The sequence below is a fragment of the Schistocerca cancellata genome, chromosome 7, assembly GCF_023864275.1.
Source record: "Schistocerca cancellata isolate TAMUIC-IGC-003103 chromosome 7, iqSchCanc2.1, whole genome shotgun sequence".
In the NCBI taxonomy this organism is placed as follows: Eukaryota; Metazoa; Arthropoda; class Insecta; order Orthoptera; family Acrididae; genus Schistocerca; species Schistocerca cancellata.
Genome location: NC_064632.1, coordinates 106,580,552 through 106,600,623, shown reverse-complemented (window position 1 = coordinate 106,600,623; position 20,072 = coordinate 106,580,552). Strand labels below are relative to the sequence as shown.

At 41.6% G+C, this 20,072-nt stretch overlaps 1 protein-coding gene across 1 annotated transcript in view; it reads left to right on the top strand.

The window, feature by feature from the left end:
* LOC126092656 (radial spoke head 1 homolog) overlaps positions 1 to 20,072 on the top strand; it is a 179,756-nt gene that overhangs the window by 79,496 nt on the left and 80,188 nt on the right. The window lies entirely within an intron of this gene.

Below are 20,072 nucleotides of genomic sequence, written 5' to 3'. Positions count from 1 at the left end.
AAGCGGAACTATCACACAAATAATAGCGTCACCACTCTCGAAGTCTGTCTCCATTTCGCTGGCGTGACTGGTTATCAGAAACACATCTTACAGATTTACCCAGAGTCATGAACCCCTTTCAGGAGTGGCACTTCTGTCCATAGCAAAATGCGCTCTGGTTCAAGTAAAAAGAACGCAGCATGCATGACATCTACAATGTTTAAAGAATGTCAAGTTGTTCTTAGCACTGTCTTCGACATTAAATGCTACTGCAGTTTATATAATTCTCGAGAATAATCAGTTTGTTATATTATAATGGTATACATTGATCTCATAAATGATGGGAATCACGAAATACGATGTACCACTTCGTAAGTCCATAGAAAGTTACGTCTACCGAAGACACAAAATCCAGATATTCTCTGTACGAGTAATAACCGAACATAATAATTTCGGATGCTTGTGTGCTATAACTACGATATCCACTATATCCATACTTATTATAAAAATGGCTGTATGTGTGTGTGAAGGTGTGTATATGTATGTTCCACATCTCCTCCCAAACCACTGGATATATTTCGACCAAACTTGGTACGCATATCCCTTAGTGACAGGCAACAATTTCTGTTGGTGTAAGAACTATCTAGCGATCATAGCTCAGGAGATATTCCGACACAAACAATGAGACGCATGAAAACGTGTCGCATGATGCATGACGTTTAAATCTGTTACTTCTGCGCTACTAAGTCTATTCGCAACACATTTCGCTTGCAGGATCCGCATATGACGCTAAATGCACTTACTTTTGTATCACGGTGACACTCAGGGTTCACGAGATTGTGGTCAGAAAAACTGAGGAGCGTGAAAAACTACTGCATCATTCATGACATTTAAATTTATTGCTTCTTTGCTACTAACTCACATTGCAACACATTTGGCAGGAAGTATCCACGTATGCTGGTGAATGTACCTACACAAATATGTCATTGTACGGCAACATGGTTCAAGAGGTATGACTTCACAATCACTGAGACGCATGAAAAAATGCCGCATCATGTGTGAAGCCTTGATACAGTTACCCTTTACTACTAAGAAGATCCTATAGTCGTGTCAACTTAAGGAAATCCTTGACACCTGGAAGCATCTCTGACAGCTGTCAACTGCGAAGCGCAAACAGCTGTAGGCGAAAACAACAGTGTCTACAGAGATGTGAAGAGGCGTTGCCAGAGAGACGTTTACAAAATTGCGACATAGGCACATGAAGCAGTTCCGTCCAGCGTGCAAATACTATATTTCTTAATATGGATACTGTGCTTACAAATTTGTACATTGTGCATAATTCTTTGTACGTCTATTTCATAAATTCAAATATGGTTTCATGGATAAACGGAGATGAAATTTTTTCGATATTATGCAACAAACACAGTTCATTTTTTGTTTTCGATTCTAATAGAAAATTGGAGAAATGGACACCAGGGCAATGCTGGAGCTGGCAGCCAGGTATATTATAATAAGTCCGAAGAACCATTAACATAACGAATTTTCATTTGCAGTTGCATTTCAATCCACGTGTGAACCACCACAAATTATCAAATTACATCCGATAGGTTGGTGGTTTCAGTTGTCACTTGCTTTTTATTCGCGAAGTGGTACATCATGGTTCCCATTGTTTATGACATGAATTTATACCGGTCAATCACACGATTTGATTCTGATTGAAATGGCATAAAAACTGAATCTGCAATGCCATTTAATAAAGATAGACAGCTCTTGAATATTGTGGACGTCCTTCAAGCAATATATAATCTTTCCTCAAGAAGTTAATTCCATAAATATTCATCACTGGATTTTGTCAACGAGAAGTACGAATAGATTTTACTCAAAAGTATGATGTCCAAATTAATGTTGAGCATTACAACATGAAATACAGTAATGTCACTAAGTGATAGAAATTATGAAGTGCTAAAGTTTAGTATTCTTCCTTTGTACGAAATTTTTCCAAGTTTGATATGTTTCCGAGTTTTTCTGAACTTACTGTGCTGTAAATATGTACTACATTATTCACAGGACCACACGTGATTGCACCTTTCTCTATTACAATGAACAATATACACATGCCACAGACCACAGCGGGTAATTGGAACGAGTATCCTTTTTTCCTTAAGTATTGCGTCTGCTTAAAAATGAATTATTCTTCTTTTTTACTTAGTGAAAATAGGTTTACTACTGACCACTTTTTCAGTCTCTTTACGAGCGGTTCGTCGAGTGTTCTCTCTAAGTTCATCTTAAACTAAAAATTGAAACCTCTGCTTCATTAGTCAATAACGCTGGGCGCTGCGCCTGAGATGCTGTTGGCAACACGTTAGATGTTGAACGCATTAAGCATAACCTTATGCCTGTAACGTCTGTGCATAAAAGTTAAATTTCCCAAATACCTCCGCCTTTCATTGTTCTGTAAAGGTTACGTACATACGGAATTAATCAGTGCATGGTCAGTTGAGAAAGATCTCACAGAACGTACGCTCCGAAATTGGTAAATTTGCAGAAATACGGCACTGAAAGTCTCAGTGATACCAAATTTAAGCAATCTCCGGTACAAGCCCTTGCCGCTTACGCGCTGATGCACTACCGAATGCTGACTGTGAAACGTCCCCTTAGAACAACTTATACAAGACTGTGCTTAACCTGACACACAATGTTTTTAGCGCAACTCAATCTGACTTTCAATAATCCCTACAAAACAATGGCCCTGACTAACTTTAACCAATACCTTTCACAAATCACTTACCTCACAAAAATCTTCGTTACTGGAACTACTGCAATACAGCGAGCGCCACTACTGCCAGCTAAATAGAAGATTCAAACTACTGAAGGCACTAACTACTGATAGGGATAGTTAGCAAATGAAAGATATTAATAGAGAACAAACAATGTATTTACCTTAATATTCATAATTGACATCCAGTCTTACAGATTATCAAAACTCCGCCATCTCTCTCCCCACATCCACCACTGCTGGCGGCTCACCTCCAACTGCGCAACGCTACGCGCTGTTCACATCCAGCTGCCCCTCTACAATGGCAGACAACAATGCAAACTAGCCACAGACTGCACACAGCACAGCCAGTGATTTTCATACAGAGTGCTACGTGGCATTACCCATATAAAAATCTAAATAGCCTACTTACATAGCCCCCATGCTCCCCACAAAAAAATTTTACAAATGGTGTTGGGCACTGGCCAATACAGATTTGAAAAAATTTTTCATAATTACAATCACAAAGATATCAAATGCCCACACTTATTAATACAATGTTGGTCAACAGCTAAAATTTTCTCACAGTCAATAAAGACAGTCCTGATCATTCATCAGAGTAAAACTGCCATTTCTTTTCTCAAAGTCTGAGCAGTAAAAGACAATGCACACGGAAGTAGTGGATTTCCATGCAGTCTTGAAGAAGTAGTGTTGTCCTTCCAACGCAAAGACAGTGCTGACTCTTGACATGCCGACAGGTAATGGGCCACAACAAAGCAAACCCACAGCAGAGTCATTCGACGTTTTGAAGAAGATTGTTAGGTAGGTCGTCACAGAGCAGACCCCCTGTAGTCCTGGTACAGATTACAGTATTGGTGGGTCACCAGAGGTGCCGACCCACTGCAGTCCTTGTAGAAATAATGGTATTGGTGGGTCATCAAAGATGCAGACCCACTGTAGTCCTTGTGGAGACGGCCAGCAGCCATCCGTTGCGACTGTGCAGGTGCACATTCACCATCGAAGAGTCTTGCGGAGAATATAGCAAGTCCATAAACCACCACTTGTGCACGCACAAAGTTTTTGGGAATTGTCCTTAGAACCAGCAATGCTGTTATCCAGTCCCTTGCTGAATTAGTAACACACGTGCAAACACTAACAGTCCCTACTTCTCACATATTGTCCATATACTATGACCAACAGAAATGTGTGCAGTGAAATGAATGCTTACAAGTTACTTAATTTGATTAACTGGCGTCAATTACAATATTATAACATGAGAATACAATGACAAAGGTACAAAATACATCATTAAAAACATAACAATACAGATAACATTTGTAGTAATACAGGCTTTACAAAATAATAGAAATAAACATATACATCAGTGTTACAGAAATTATGACGTAAGTACATACATAAAAGATCAGAAGAACGTTTGAAACATCACCTTCACATGTGAGCAACCAAACAGTATAAATAATGTCGAAACATCTTTACAAATTAAATAACAGAATATTAGAAAATGTCTACAACATAGCTCTCATCAGCTAAACACATAAAGACAGGAAAAACACAAATACACAAGAGTACACAAACATATAGCGGAATAATAGAAGGAAAGGACAGGGTTTGTTTTACTGCAGTATTTTGCAAACAAAACTTTCTTTACTTCTCGGAGATCTCCCTTCATTCATCATTATTCCCAAAAAGTCCTATCTATACCTCCTTCCTGTATTCTATTCATATTTCTTTCAAAATAATTATTTCTGATTGTACAATACTCATTTGGGCCCAAATCTTTTTCATATAACTTCGCATTGCATTCTTTACCTATTCTCCATAGTCAGTTTCTTATATAGTCTACCCCCTCTTAAGCTAACTTAAATCTACTGAGCTCAGATGCTAAACTAAGGGACGAGGCAATGCAGCATCACATAAAACAGTTAATATAAACAGCAATGAAAAAAAAAACGCAGATTTGCGAAGCAAGCAGCATTAAGAAATTAGCAAAAGTCAAATTCAATAACACTATGCCTGGCAAACAGCAGCAACTTATACCTAAACATGACATAGCTCAAGCAGAAAAAATATTACAGTAAAAACAACAATGCAGACAAGAGAAATGTCTATTCACATCATAATGTCTATGTAATTACAGTGGTGCACCATAACAACTGATTGTAAAAAAATAGTACCATGTACTTGAAAAGAAAATTATGTGTTACTGTTACTAGTTCCTTCTTATTGTTCTTTCCTTTCCAAGTGCTCCTTTTTTAAAGAATGTGGATCATAAAATAATTATTTAATAGATCTGTTGACAGAAAGAGTTCACATTAGCAAATGCATCTAAGTTTATTTTATAAAACTAATGCTGCAACACAGCTGGAAACCAGATATTAAATGAAATAAGCAACTATGAAAAGCAAAGCATAAAAATATCATTCAATAGTCATGTGGCATTTCGTAAGTCAGTAGCACTCAACTCTCGGAGAAAGACACTTGTCATAATCAGGTGTGCAGATGTAATTCATAAGTATTTCAATAATTAGCACAAAGTGCGAGTAATCATATGTTTTTAAGTAACGAGGGTGTCACATTAGCGATGAAAGGCACACCCTAATGGCTTGTTCTCCAGGTGTTTGACACAGCTGTGTGCCCACAACGCATTACAAAAATCATATGTTTTCAAGTAACGAGCGTGTCGCATTAGCGATGCCCTCTACAAAGGAATGTCATTAGCGTGGTATAGGCTTCCGGAAAGGCACACCCTAATGGCTAGTTCTCCAGGTGTCTGACACAGCTGTGTGCCGACGACGCACGTGCAGGTGGTCACTTTCTTACGGAAATATTTACGACACCAGTTTCCGCTACAGTGACAGTCTCATATGAAAATTTCAGGTCGAAAATTTACGTCACAAGTGTGTAGAAACAAAATCCTATGAATATAACAGTGTCCAAAAAATTTTCGCCGGCATTGTGATACATTCACGCATTTACACACATTTCATAATTCTTAAAGTACGATTCTCGGTTTCCAACATCCTTTTTCACAAGTCAAGAGTCCCTAACTTCTATTCATTATTCATATACATATAAACACGTAATCACATTCCTCATATATGGTAGCATCATCTTATTGACATAAACATACCTCAACAGCATAATACACATCAGTGTCGTAAAAATAACATCATAACACCTCAGTCAAATCTCAAAAAAGTCGTAACATTCTGCAATAATTTCAAACCATAAAAATATTCTCTGCTCATTTCAATAGTGTCATCTACCTCAAACGTACTTTAAAAATCATGATCTCATACCAAATACATCATTCAAAGCTCTCATCGTATCACAATGGTTCCGAAAAAGTATGAAGAGTTCACACAGTACAGACAAAATACAATTTCTTAAGTGTGAAGTAATCCAACTCTGTAATTGCGTAAACATGTGTCACTGACGTAGTAAAAAGATGTTTGTTTCTCTGTTAAATGATCAGATAGCTGTGTAATTTATGTGTTAGAGAAATATGGTACCGATGTGTTAAATTGTATAAGCAAATACCATAGTAGCTAGGGCTCCTTGTGCTTGCCAAACACATGGTACACAAAGTAGGCGTATACCCCCCTGAGGTTTATTGTAATTATACTCTCAGGTGTTACAGATTACAAGAATGGAATGAAATGTATTACGGAAAACCTTTGTATCATTGTATTTCAAATATCTTTGAAAATAAATGTTTTTAGTACAAAATTAATCACTCAAATACGTGTCCTGTAGCGCTAAATATGCTTCTTGCTGTAAGATAATCTCTGTGGAAGTGTCGTAGTTATCGTCCTCCAAAAGCAAAGTTCTGCAGAAGTCAATGTACTGACCTCATGATAAACAAAGTGAAATGCTTTGCGTATAGATAACATAGTTATTACGCTTACTGCCGTGATGAGCAAAAGTACTGTGCTGTAACGTATTGTTGTGCTACAGAAAAGGCTGTCTCATTGTAGCTATAACACAAAAGTTACTACTAAAACATGTTTTACTTTCCAGAATAATACAGAAAAACTGTGCAGATATGAAACAGAAACACCGCAAAAGCAACATTGTAAATTGTCGCTCATTAGTAGCTTCGTGACAAAATAGTGTAGCTGTCACACAAACTAACCATTGTCTCATCTGGTATCTCACAGAAAGTACCTTAAATCCAGAATCCACTCTCAAGCAAACCAAAATGTTGCATGAAAATTTCATTAGCAGTGCCGGTATATGTTCCAAGTATGTGAGTCTTATAGTCGTTACATAATCGTGCAACTAACAAGCAAGAATGCACACACACAATAACACTGTGTCGCCTGTTCACAATAACAATTCATTCGTAATTTCTGTTTAAATAAGTTCTCTTGGTTCTTGACTGGATATTTAACTTCAAACAATGTTGCATGTTAACAGTTTCTCAGTGTGACAAATTGTACAAGTAGCGTGAAGTGAAAATTGCAAAGACTAAGTTAAAAAGCAGATTATCTGTCAATAAATGGTTTTACATGAGAAATGTGGTGTAAACCTTTACTCTTCCTAGTACGCAGAGTTTCAACTTCAAGGCAATTATCATGTGGTATACGTCGGATTCTGACAATGTTTTTAGCGCAACGCAATCTGACTTTCAATAATCCCTACAAAACAATGGCCCTGTCTAACTTTAACCTATACCTTTCACAGATCACTTACCTCACAAAAATCTTCGTTACTGGAACTACTGCAATACAGCGAGCGCCACTACTGCCAGCTAAATAGAAAATTCAAACTACTGAAGGCACTAACTACTGATAGGGATAGTTAGCAAATGAAAGATATTAATAGAGAACAAACAATGTATTTACCTTAATATTCATAATTGACATCCAGTCTTACAGATTATCAAAACTCCGCCATCTCTCTCCCCACATCCACCACTGCTGGCGGCTCACCTCCAACTGCGCAACGCTACGCGCTGTTCACATCCAGCTGCCCCTCTACAATGGCAGACAACAATGCAAACTAGCCACAGACTGCACACAGCACAGCCAGTGATTTTCATACAGAGTGCTACGTGGCATTACCCATATAAAAATCTAAACAGCCTACTTACAACTGAAAGTAATTTTTTTAATGAAGGAAGAGAGGGAATGCTGTAAAATGTTCAACTGCCCTCTTAACACAATTACTTAAGACTAAAGACTAACCGCTGATTAAACTGTCACAAAATCAGCCAGTTTAGTGTGACTTAACACTGACTTTGTTGCAAAAGATAAAATTTGGAGGGAGGCTGCAAGGGTTCTTCAAAAAAAATTTTCAGTATCCTTGCGAAACTTCCGTAGCTCACAGCTTCATCTCTCTGAACTCTCAGGCAGACCTTGTCTTCTTATTCCATAAGTGTTGTATCTGTTACAATACATGACGCTGTATGAGCAATACGCATTCTCCACTGCTCTAATGACAACTGAGTACTAAACACGTCTTTCTCACCTCTTTTTGGCCGCTAACAACAACAATCCGCTCATCGTAATATTTTTCTTTGCTATTTGCGAATTTCGTTCATAGCCGATCATCGGACTATCAGTATTTAATACACATTATCGAATAATTTCACCGAGCGAGGTGGCGCAGTGGTTAGCACACTGGACTCGCATTCGGGAGGACGACGGTTCAATCCCGTCTCCGGCCATCCTGATTTAGGTTTTCCGTGATTTCCCTAAATCGCTTCATGCAAATGACGGGATGGTTCCTTTAAAAGGGCACAGCCGATTTCCTTCCCAATCCTTCCCTCACCCGAGCTTGCGCTCCGTCTCTAATGACCTCGTTCTCGACGGGACGTTAAACACTAATCTCCTCCTTGAATAATTTCACACTGTTGAACTGTTGTTATCACCGGCCAAAAAGTCCATATAATGGTCGCGAAGTCTTGAGTTACTTTATGTCGGAAATTAAACAAAATGACGCAACTGTGCGCTTTAACTGGATTATTGTCACCTGGCGGAATGTTTTAGAACAACCACCTATAACAAAGATGCGTAAGGTCACCCGGGAAGAAATAGGAATTAGACATAAAAACATTTCGTCACCACAAGATTAATAATAGAGATCAAAGGCCAGAAACTCAGGAAAGAAAAAAACAGGAAAGAAAAATAATATCGTCATGTAGCATGAACGAAGTATTCGATTACACTGCGAACTGAAAACAGTTGTCAGGCAAGCTACAAAATTTCCTTTCGCTATAAACTGTTTATACTGTTTCTGTCTCTTAATACACTGAAGAGCCAAAGGAACCGGTACACATGTCTTACACCGTGTAGGGCCCACGCGAGCACTCAGAATTGCCGCAACACGACGTGGCAAGGATTCAACTAATAAGTAGTGCTGGAAGGAATTGATACCATTAATCCTGCAGGGCTGTCAATAAATCCGTAAGAATACGAGGCGATGGAAATCTCTTCTGAACAGCACGTTGCAAGGCATCACAGATACGATCAATAACGTTCATGTCTGGGGCGTTTGGTGGCCAGCGGAAGTGTTTAAACTCGGAAGAGTGTTCCTGGAGCCAGCCTGTAGCAATTCACGATGTGTGGGATGCATTGTCCTGCTATGACTGCCCGAATCCGTCGGAATGAACAGTGGGCATGAATGGATGCAGGTGATCAGACAGGATGCTTAAGTACGTGTCACCTGTCAGAGTCTTATCTAGAGGTATCAGGGATCCCATACCACTCCAACTTCACACCGCCCACACCAATACAGAGCCTCCACCGACTTGAACAGTCCCCTGCTGACATGCAAGGTCCATGGATTCATAAGGTTGTCTCCATACCCGTAAACGTCCATCCACTCGATACAATTTGAAACGAGACTCGTCGCACCACGCCACATGTTTCCAGTCATCAACAGTACAATATCGGTGTTGACGGGCCCAGGCCAGGTGTGCAGATATCAAGGGTTCACGAGCGGACCTTCGGCACCGAAGGCCCATATCGACGATGTTTCGTTGAATGGTTCGCACCCTGACACTTGTTGGTGGCCCAGCACTGAATTCTGCAGTAATTTGCGGAATGGTTGCACTTCTGTTACGCTGAACGATTCCCTCCAGTCGTCATTGGCTCCGTTCTTGCAGGATCTTTTTCCGGCTACAGCGATGTCGGAGCTTTGATGTTTTACCGGATTCCTGATATTCACGGTACGCTCGTAAAATGGTCGTACGCAAAATCCCCACTTCATCGCTGCTTCGGATATGCTGTGACCCATCGCTCGTGCGCCGATTATAACAACACGTTCAAACTCAGTTAAATCTTGATAACCTGCCATTGTAGCAGCAGTAACCGATCTAATAACTGCGCGAAGAACTTGTCTTATATAGGCTTCGCCGACCGCAGCTCCGTATTCTGCCTGTTTACATACCTCTGTATTTGAATACGCATGCCTATACCAGTTTCTTTGGCGCCTCCGTGTATTTTGACACTGAAAGTGTCTGCTCTTCTGTTTTGAGTGTTTTCTAAGTTTAAAGTGTTAATTTTTAAACATTATTCGCTCAATGGATTTTCATATCGAAACCAATCACTTACACGCCATTATGCCACGGCAGAGGAGGGACATCTATCTTTCTGGACACTCTTTAACGTTAGTGAAAGACTCTGCTAGACGCAAATTTTAATTTTGATCACTGAAATTCCCGAGTCCATATCTTGAAACAGTTTTCTGGTGTATCTTCTAGATTAAGAAAAATTTGCTTCACATGCATATAATCTCCTCTATGTTACCTTAAAAATGGTCAGCTCAGCTTGAGTGCGTCGATCGTTTCTAGACATTCATTCATAAGTACATGATTACGAGGAATAGTAAACCTGCAGTTATTCCTTGTGAGTTATCACTTAATTCCCCGTTTTGTGGTACCAACTGTTATCATACAACAATACCGTGGACTGCGTCACCTTTTTTCATTATATCCACCACCACTTTAAAATAAATCTTGTAAAATAATTTACTTCTTCATAGTCACGCCGATATCACACCCTCAGTATTCTGTCTAAAATGCTTAATCATGTCACTATTTTTACACACTTCCATATCTTTTGCCGTTGTCCACCCTCACGTCCACCACTCTGGACGTCCTAAGTCCCTCCCTACATTACTGACCTTGCCTGGCATCCCCTCCAGTTACTCTAACTCCCTGCTTCTCACGCTATACCCTCCGCCAATTACGCCATATAGATTCATGTAACTCGACGATTAGTACAGTCTTCTTATGAACAATACCGGTGATTTTGCCTATCAAATTTCAACATAAAATGGAACTAAGTTCACAGTGGATTTTAAATATTCACTTACCTACACAACAGTTTCAATTCTTTATTCATTAACAAAACGTGAGCTGACAATACGTTTCCGAAGACATACTCACCTTATAAATAGTCCTGCATATTGTATATCGCTTCAGTAGTTCCTACTTACAGACGTCGCATATGGCACAGTCTTAAAAATGAAGTGAAAGTTCCAGGGATTTGTGAAATACAGCTATGACTGGAGAGTAAATGGGCAATATCGAAACCAGTCACTTAGACCCCATTATGCCACGACAGAGGCGGGACATCTATCTTTCTGGACACTCAAATATGTTTTCTGGCTTCCTCTGGGCGTAAGCCGCAGGTATTTATCTTTCAAGCACTAACAACGTCTTAAACTTCGAAAATTTCGGATGGCAACCCACTCGAAGTGCAAATGATTGCGAGAACGTACTTGCCCTGTTAGCAACAAACAATCATGAGTAAATAGAGGGCATCACGAAGGATACAATGATTAGTGACCACAAGGCAGTTGTAACGAGACTGAATACCGTAACATCCGAACCCACCAAAAATAAACGCATACTACATATATTTAAAAAAGCAGATAAAAATTCTCTTGGTGCTTTTCGAAGAGAGAGTTTCCACTCCTTCCGATCTGACTACGTAGGCATGGACTTCCTGTGATTTCATTTCAGAGAAATAGTATCGACGGCAACTGAGAGATATACACCACATAAATAAATAAGAGGTGGTACTGATCCGCCATGGTACACAAAACGGGTCAGAATACTATTACAGAAACGACAAAAACAGCTTGCCAAATTTAAAAGAAAGCAGAATCCCCAGGATTGATGAAGTTTTACAGAAGCTCGAAATTTAGCGCGAACTTCGATGCGAGATGCTTTTAACAGTTTCCATAATGGAACTCTGCCTCGAAAAATGGCTCTGAGCACTATGGGACTCAACATCTTAGGTCATAAGTCCTCTAGAACTTAGAACTACTTAAACCTAACTAACCTAAGGACATCACACACACCCATGCCCGAGGCAGGATTCGAACCTGCGACCGTAGCAGTCCCGCGCTTCCGGACTGCAGCGCCAGAACCGCTAGACCACCGCGGCTGGCAAACTCTGCCTCGAAATCTGGCAGAAAACCCAAAGAGATTCTGGTCATAAGTAAAGTATACCAGCGGCAAGAAGCAATCAAGATCTCCACTGTGCGATAAAAATAGTGATATCACTGATGACAGTGCCATTAAATCAGAGTTACTAAACACGATTTTCCGAATCTCGCTCTTTCACAAAAGAAGATGCATTAAATAATCCAAAATTCTAAACTAGAACGACTACCAACATGTGCACCTTAGAAGTAAATATCCTCCGTCTAGTGAAGCAGCTTAAATTTCTTACAAAGGCAATATTGTATAACAGTCAGGTTCCTTGCAGAGTCTGCTGATATAATAACTCCGTACTTAGCGACCATGTACAATCGTTCGCTCGTCGAAAGTTCCTTACCTACAGACTTGGAAGTTGCAGAAGTCACACCAATACCCAAGAAAAGAAATAGCAGTAATCCGTTGAATTACAGACCCATATCACTAATGTCGATTTGCAGTAGGATTTTTGAACATATAATGTATCTAACATTATGATTTACCTCGAAGAAAACGGTTACATCTACATTTATACTCCGCAAGCCACCCAACGGTGTGTGGCGGAGGGCACTTTACGTGCCACTGTCATTACCTCCCTTTTCTGTTCCAGTCGCGTATGGTTCGCGGGAAGAACGACTCTCTGAAAGTCTCCGTGCGCGCTCGAATCTCACTAATTATACATTCGTGATCATCTCGAGAGGTATAAGTAGGGGGAAGCAATATATTCAATATCTCATCCAGAAACGCACCCTCTCGAAACCTGGCGAGCAAGCTACACCGCGACGCAGAGCGCCTCTCTTGCAGAGTCTGCCACTTGAGTTTGCTAAACATCTCCGTAACGCTATCACGGTTACCAAATAACCCTGTGACGAAACGCGCCGCTCTTCTTTGGATCTTCTCTATCTCCTCCGTCAACCCGATCTGGTACGGATCCCCTATACTCAAGTATAGGTCGAACGAGTGTTTTGTAAGCCACCTCCTTTGTTGATGGACTACATTTTCTAAGGACTCTCCCAATGAATCTCAATCTGGTACCGGCCTTACCAACAATTAATTTTATATGATCATTCCACTTCAAATCGTTCCGCACGCATTACAGAAGTAACTGCTACCAGTGTTTGTTCTGCTATCATATAATCATACAATAAAGGACCCTTCTTTCTATGTATTCGCAATACATTACATTTGTCTATGTTAAGGGTCAGTTTCCACTCCCTGCACCAAGTGCCTATCCGCTGCAGATCTTCCTGCATTTCGCTACAATTTTCTAATGCTGCAACTTCTCTGTATACCACAGCATCATCCGCGAAAAGCCGCATGGGACTTCCGACACTATCTACTAGGTCATTTATATATATATTGTGAAAAGCAATGGTCCCATAACACTCCCCTGTGGCACGCCAGAGGTTACTTTACCGTCTGTAGACGTCTCTCCCTTGATAACAACATGCTGTGTTCTGTCTGCTAAAAACTCTTCAATCCAGCCACACAGCTGGTCTGATATTCCGTAGGCTCTTACTTTGTTTATCAGGCGACAGTGCGGAACTGTATCGAACGCCTTCCGGAAGTCAAGGGAAATAGCATCTACCTGGGAGCCTGTACCTAATATTTTCTGGGTCTCATGAACAAATAAAGCGAGTAGGGTCTCACACGATCGCTGTTTCCGGAATCCATGTTGATTCCTACAGAGTAGATTCTGGGTTTCCAAAAACGACATGATACTCGAGCAAAAAACATGTTCTAAAATTCTACAACAGATCGACGTCAGAGATATAGGTCTATAGTTTTGCGCATCTGCTCGACGACCCTTCTTGAAGACTGGGACTACCTGTGCTCTTTTCCAATCATTTGGAACCTTCCGTTCCTCTAGAGACTTGCGATACACGGCTGTTAGAAGGGGGGCACGTTCTTTAGCGTACTCTGTGTAGAATCGAATTGGTATCCCGTCAGGTCCAGTGGACTTTCCTCTGTTGAGTGATTCCAGTTGCTTTTCTATTCCTTGGACACTTATTTCGATGTCAGCCATTTTTTCGTTTGTGCGAGGATTTGGAGAAGGAACTGCAGTACGGTCTTCCTCTGTGAAACAGCTTTGGAAAAAAGTGTTTAGTATTTCAGCTTTACGCGTGTCATCCTCTGTTTCAATGCCATCATCATCATCCCGGAGTGTCTGGATGTGCTGTTTCGAGCCATTTACTGATTTAACGTAAGACCAGAACTTCCTAGGATTTTCTGTCAAGTCGGTACATAGAATTTTACTTTCGAATTCACTGAACGCTTCACGCATAGCCCTCCTTACGCTAACTTTGACATCGTTTAGCTTTTGTTTGTCTGAGAGGTTTTGGCTGCGTTTACACGTGGAGTGAGGCTCTCTTTGCTTTCGCAGTAGTTTCCTAACTTTGTTGTTGAACCACGGTGGATTTTTCCCGTCCCTCACAGTTTTACTCGGCACGTACCTGTCTAAAACGCATTTTACGATTGCCTTGAACTTTTTCCATAAACACTCAACATTGTCAGTGTCGGAACAGAAATTTTCGTTTTGATCTGTTAGGTAGTCTGAAATCTGCCTTCTATTACTCTTGCTAAACAGATAAACCTTCCTCCCTTTTTTTATATTCCTATTAACTTCCATATTCAGGGATGCTGCAACAGCCTTATGATCACTGATTCTCTGTTCTGCACTTACAGAGTCGAAAAGTTCGGGTCTGTTTGTTGTCAGTAGGTCCAAGATGTTATCTCCACGAGTCGGTTCTCTGTTTAATTGCTCGAGGTAATTTTCGGATAGTGCACTCAGTATAATGTCACTCGATGCTCTGTCCCTACCACCCGTCCTAAACATCTGAGTGGCCCAGTCTATATCTGGTAAAATGAAATCTCCACCTAAGACTATAACATGCTGAGAAAATTTATGTGAAATGTATTCCAAATTTTCTCTCAGTTGTTCTGCCACTAATTGTGCTGAGTCGGGAGGTCGGTAAAAGGAGCCAACTATTACCCTAGCTCGGTTGTTGAGTGTAACCTCCACCCATAATAATTCACAGGAACTATCCACTTCTACTTCACTACAGGATAAGCTACTACTAACAGCGACAAACACGCCATCACCGGTTGCATGCAATCTATCCTTTCTAAACACCATCTGTGCCTTTGTAAAAATTTCGGAAGAATTTATATCTGGCTTCAGCCAGCTTTCTGTACCTATAACGATTTCAGCTTCGGTGCTTTCTATCAGCGCTTGAAGTTCCGGTACTTTACCAATGCAGCTTCGACAGTTTACAATTACAATACCGATTGCTGCTTGGTCTCCGCATGTCCTCACTTTGCCCCGCACCCTTTGAGGCTGCTGCCCTTTCTGTAGTTGCCCGAGGCCATCTAACCTAAAAAACCGCCCAGTCCACGCCACACAACCCCTGCTACCCGTGTAGCCGCTTGCTGCGTGTCGTGGACTCCTGATCTATCCAGCGGGACCCGAAACCCCACCACCCTATGGCGCAAGTCGAGGAATCTGCAGCCCACACGGTCGCAGAACCGTCTCAGCCTCTGATTCAGACCCTCCACTCGGCTCTGTACCAAAGGTCCGCAGTCAGTCCTGTCGACGATGCTGCAGATGGTGAGCTCTGCTTTCATTCCGCTAGCGAGACTGGCAGTCTTCACCAAATCAGATAGCCGCCGGAAGCCAGAGAGGATTTCCTCCGATCCATAGCGACACACATCATTGGTGCCGACATGAGCGACCACCTGCAGATGGGTGCACCCTGTACCCTTCATGGCATCCGGAAGGACCCTTTCCACATCTGGAATGACAGAGTGCACATTGGTTTTCTTCCCCTCTCTTGCTGCCATATCCCTAAGGGGCCCCATTACGAACAGGCTGCCCGCGGATTCACAAAATATCGTTCTTGTGAAACGCAACTGGCTCTTTACTCTCACGACGTAATGATCCTTGAAGACAGGGGATGTCAAATTGATTACACATCTTTAGATTTCCAAAATCCTTTCGACACCGTTCCTCACACGCATCTTCTGATCAAATTGCATGCCTGTGGAGCGTCGCGTCAGTTTTGTGACTGGATTCGTGATTTCCTATTAGAAAGGTCACACACAGGTCGTAGTAAATGAAGGGAAGTTACAGAAAGTCATCGAGTAAAACAGAAGTTATCTGGCGCTCCCCAAGGATGTGTTATAGGTCCTCTGCTGCTCCTAATCTACAAAACGACTTAGGAGACAATCTGAGCAGTCCACGTGCTATTATTTACCGTCTTGTAAAATCATTAGATGATCAAAACCAATTGCACAACGGTTTAGACAGGATAACTGTGTGATGATGCGAAAAGTGGCATTTGACTCTGGATAATGAAAAGTGTGAAGTCATCCATGTGAGTTACAAGATAAAGCACGTAGATCTACAATTATGAATAATTTAAATTTAAACGATCATATAGATAATGTTGGGGTTAAAGCAAACCAAAGACTGCGATTTATTGTCAGAACTGCTTGCACTACGCTTGTCCGTCCTCTTCTGGGATCCGCATCAGAGAGGACACCAGAAAAATTCACAGGAGGGCAGCTCGTTTTCTATTATCGTGAAACAGGGAAGATAGTGCCACCGACATTGGGTCCACCTATACAGGGTGGTCCATAGATCGTGACCGGGCCAAATATCTCACGAAATAAGCGTCAAACGAAAAACCTACAAAGAACGAAACTCTTCTAGCTTGAAGGGGGAAACCAGATGGCGCTATGGTTGGCCCGCTAGATGCCACTGCCATAGGTCAAACGGATATCAACTGCGGTGTTTTAAATAGGAACCCCCATTTTTATTACATATTCGTGTAGTACGTAAAGAAATATGAATGTTTTAGTTGGACCACTTTTTTCGCTTTGTGATAGATGGCAGTGTAATAGTCACATATGGCTCGCAATTTTAGATGAACAGTTGGTAACAGGTAGGTGTTTTAAATTAAAATAATGAAAGTAGGTACGTTCGAACATTTTATATCGGTTGTTCCAGTGTGATACAAGTACCTTTGTGAACTTATCACTTCTGAGAACGTAAGCTGTTACAGCGTGATTACCTGTAAATACCACGTTAATTCAACAAATGCTCAAAATGATGTCCGTCAGCCTCAATGCATTTGGCAATACGTGTAACGACATTCTTCTCGACAGTGAGTAGTTCGCCTTCCGTAATGTTCGCATATACATTGAAAATGCGCTGACGCATGTTGTCAGGCGGTGTCGGTGGATCACGATAGCAAATATCCTTCAACTTTCCCCACAGAAAGAAATCTGGAGACATCAGATTCGGTGAACGTGCGGGCCATGGTATGGTGCTTCGACGACCAATCCACCTGTCATGAAATATGCTATTCGACACCGCTTCAACCGCACTCGAGCTATGTGCCGGACATCCATCATGTTGGAAGTACATCGCCATTCTGTCACGCAGTCAAACATCTTGTAGTAACATCGGTAGAACATTACGTAGGAAATCAGCATACATTGCACCATTTAGATTGCAATCGATAAAATGGGGTCTAGTTATCCTTCCTCCCATAATGCCGCACCATACATTAACCCGCCAACGTCGCTGATGTTCCACTTGTCGCAGACGTCGTGGATTTTGCCTTGCCCAATAGTGCACATTATGCCGGTTTACGTTACCGCTGTTGGTGAATGACGCTTCGTCGCTAAATAGAACGCGTGCAAAAAATCTGCCATCGTCCCGTAATTTCTCTTGTGCTCAGTGGCAGAACTGTACACGACGTTCAAAGTCGTCGCCATGCAAGTCCTGGTGCTTAGAAATATGGTACGGGTGCAATCGATGCTGATGTAGCATTCTCAACACCGACGTTTTTGAGATTCCCGATTCTCGCGCAGTTTGTATGGTAATGATGTGTGGATTAGCCGCGACAGCAGCTAAAACACCTACTTGGGCATCATCATTTGTTGCAGGTCGTGGTTGACGTTTCACATGTGGCTGAACACTTCCTGTTTCCTTAAATAACGTAACTATCCTGCGAACGGTCCGGACCCTTGGATGATGTCATCCAGGATACCGAGCAGCATACATAGCACACGCCCGTTGGGCATTTTGATCGCAATAGCCATACATCAACACAATATCGACCTTTTCCGCAACTGGTAAAAGGTCCATTTTAACACGGGTAATGTATCACGAAGCAAATACCGTCCGCACTGGCGGAATGTTACTGGATACTACGTACTTGTACGTTTGTGACTATTACAGCGCCATCTATCACAAAGCGAAAAAAGTGGTCCAACTAAAACATTCATATTTCTTTACGTACTACACGAATATGTAATAAAAATGGGGGTTCCTATTTAAAAAACGCTGTAGTTTTTTCGTTTGATGCTTATTTCGTGATTTAGCCCGGTCACTATCAATGGACCACCCTGTACAAGAAGAAATGATCTCATGATAGAATAAGAGAAATTAGACCTCGCACAGGAAGATTTAGGTGCTCGTTTTTTCCGCGCGCCGTTCCATAGTTGAATGGGAGAGAAACAACTCGAAGGTGGTTTGAAGAAACCTCTGCCAGGCTCTTAACTGTTAATTACAGAGCAGTCATGTAGATGTCGATGTAGATGTAGATGTAGACAGCACATACGGTAGCAGGGGTTATTAGTGGCCTTTTACAGAAGCTTCGAGGAACGAAACGAGTTTTGTGTAACTGATATTACTAAAGAGTCAAAGTACTACGCTCTCTATCTCGTTTCCATGAGAGAAGTTTGTAAGGAAGAAGAAACGAAAGGGTTTAACTTACCACCGACTAAAACTAAGCACAAGTTCTGGATGGACAAAGATGGTGATGAAAATCACCCGTATTATTTTCAGAGGCATCATTCTGGAATAGTGATTATGTGATTTATGGAAATCTAATGTGGGTGGAGGATGCGGGATTTTAGGTCCGTTTCTGTCAAAAGAGTCCAGTGCCCTAATAAGATCAGTTCCCGTCGGGCTACAGAATTTAAATGCTGTCGGCCTCTGCTAGCGCTTGGATGGGTGACTCTCGGGGTCTGCCAAGAACTGTTGGCAAGTGGGGTGCACTAAGTCCTTGTGAGGCCAACTGAGACGCTACTTGACTGAGCAGTGGCGGCTCCGGTCACGAAAAGTAACAACGGCAGGGAGAGTTGTGTGCTGACCACATGCCCCTCCGTATCCGCATCCAGTAACGCCTATCTCCTGAGGATGACGCGACGGTCGGTCGGTACCGTTGGGCCTTCCGAGGCCTGTTGGGACGGAAAGAGAATATTTGCGGGAAGACTGGTTATTAACGGTCGTTTGCAAAAGCACTGAATAATTTAGCGAGTGATACGAATGTAAAATGTGGTGTCAGGTTCTCAAGTTTGTAAGTGCATTTTTTTTATTTCAGAAAATAAAACCGCATAAAAAGCAAAACGTCATCGGTTTTTAATTGTCCTAGAGCCAAAAAGCGCATAAAAAGCAAAACGACGTCGGGTTCTAATGGTCATGAGACTGGCATAAGACATGTAGAATATGCTGTCCACCGTTTTCTGCTACAAGTTGAAATCGAGAACCAGAATGTTCCACAAAAGATCGGGGGTCACGTTCAGATGTGATGCGCAATGTGTGCCTTCAATTCAGCTACCTCCGTAATTGGAGTAGTGAACACAACATCTTCCAGATAACCCCACAGCCAGAAGTCACACGGGATAAGGTAAGATGATCTGGATGGCCAGGGTGTAGGGAATTGACGGCTGATAGATCTAGAATTTCCGAAATGCCTCTGCAGCAGCCGCTTCACAGGTTGTGCTATGTGTGGAGGAGCGTCATCTTGCCTAAAAATTGTCCTACCCACACATCCACGCTGTTGACCGGCTGGAATTGGCCACCGCCCGTAA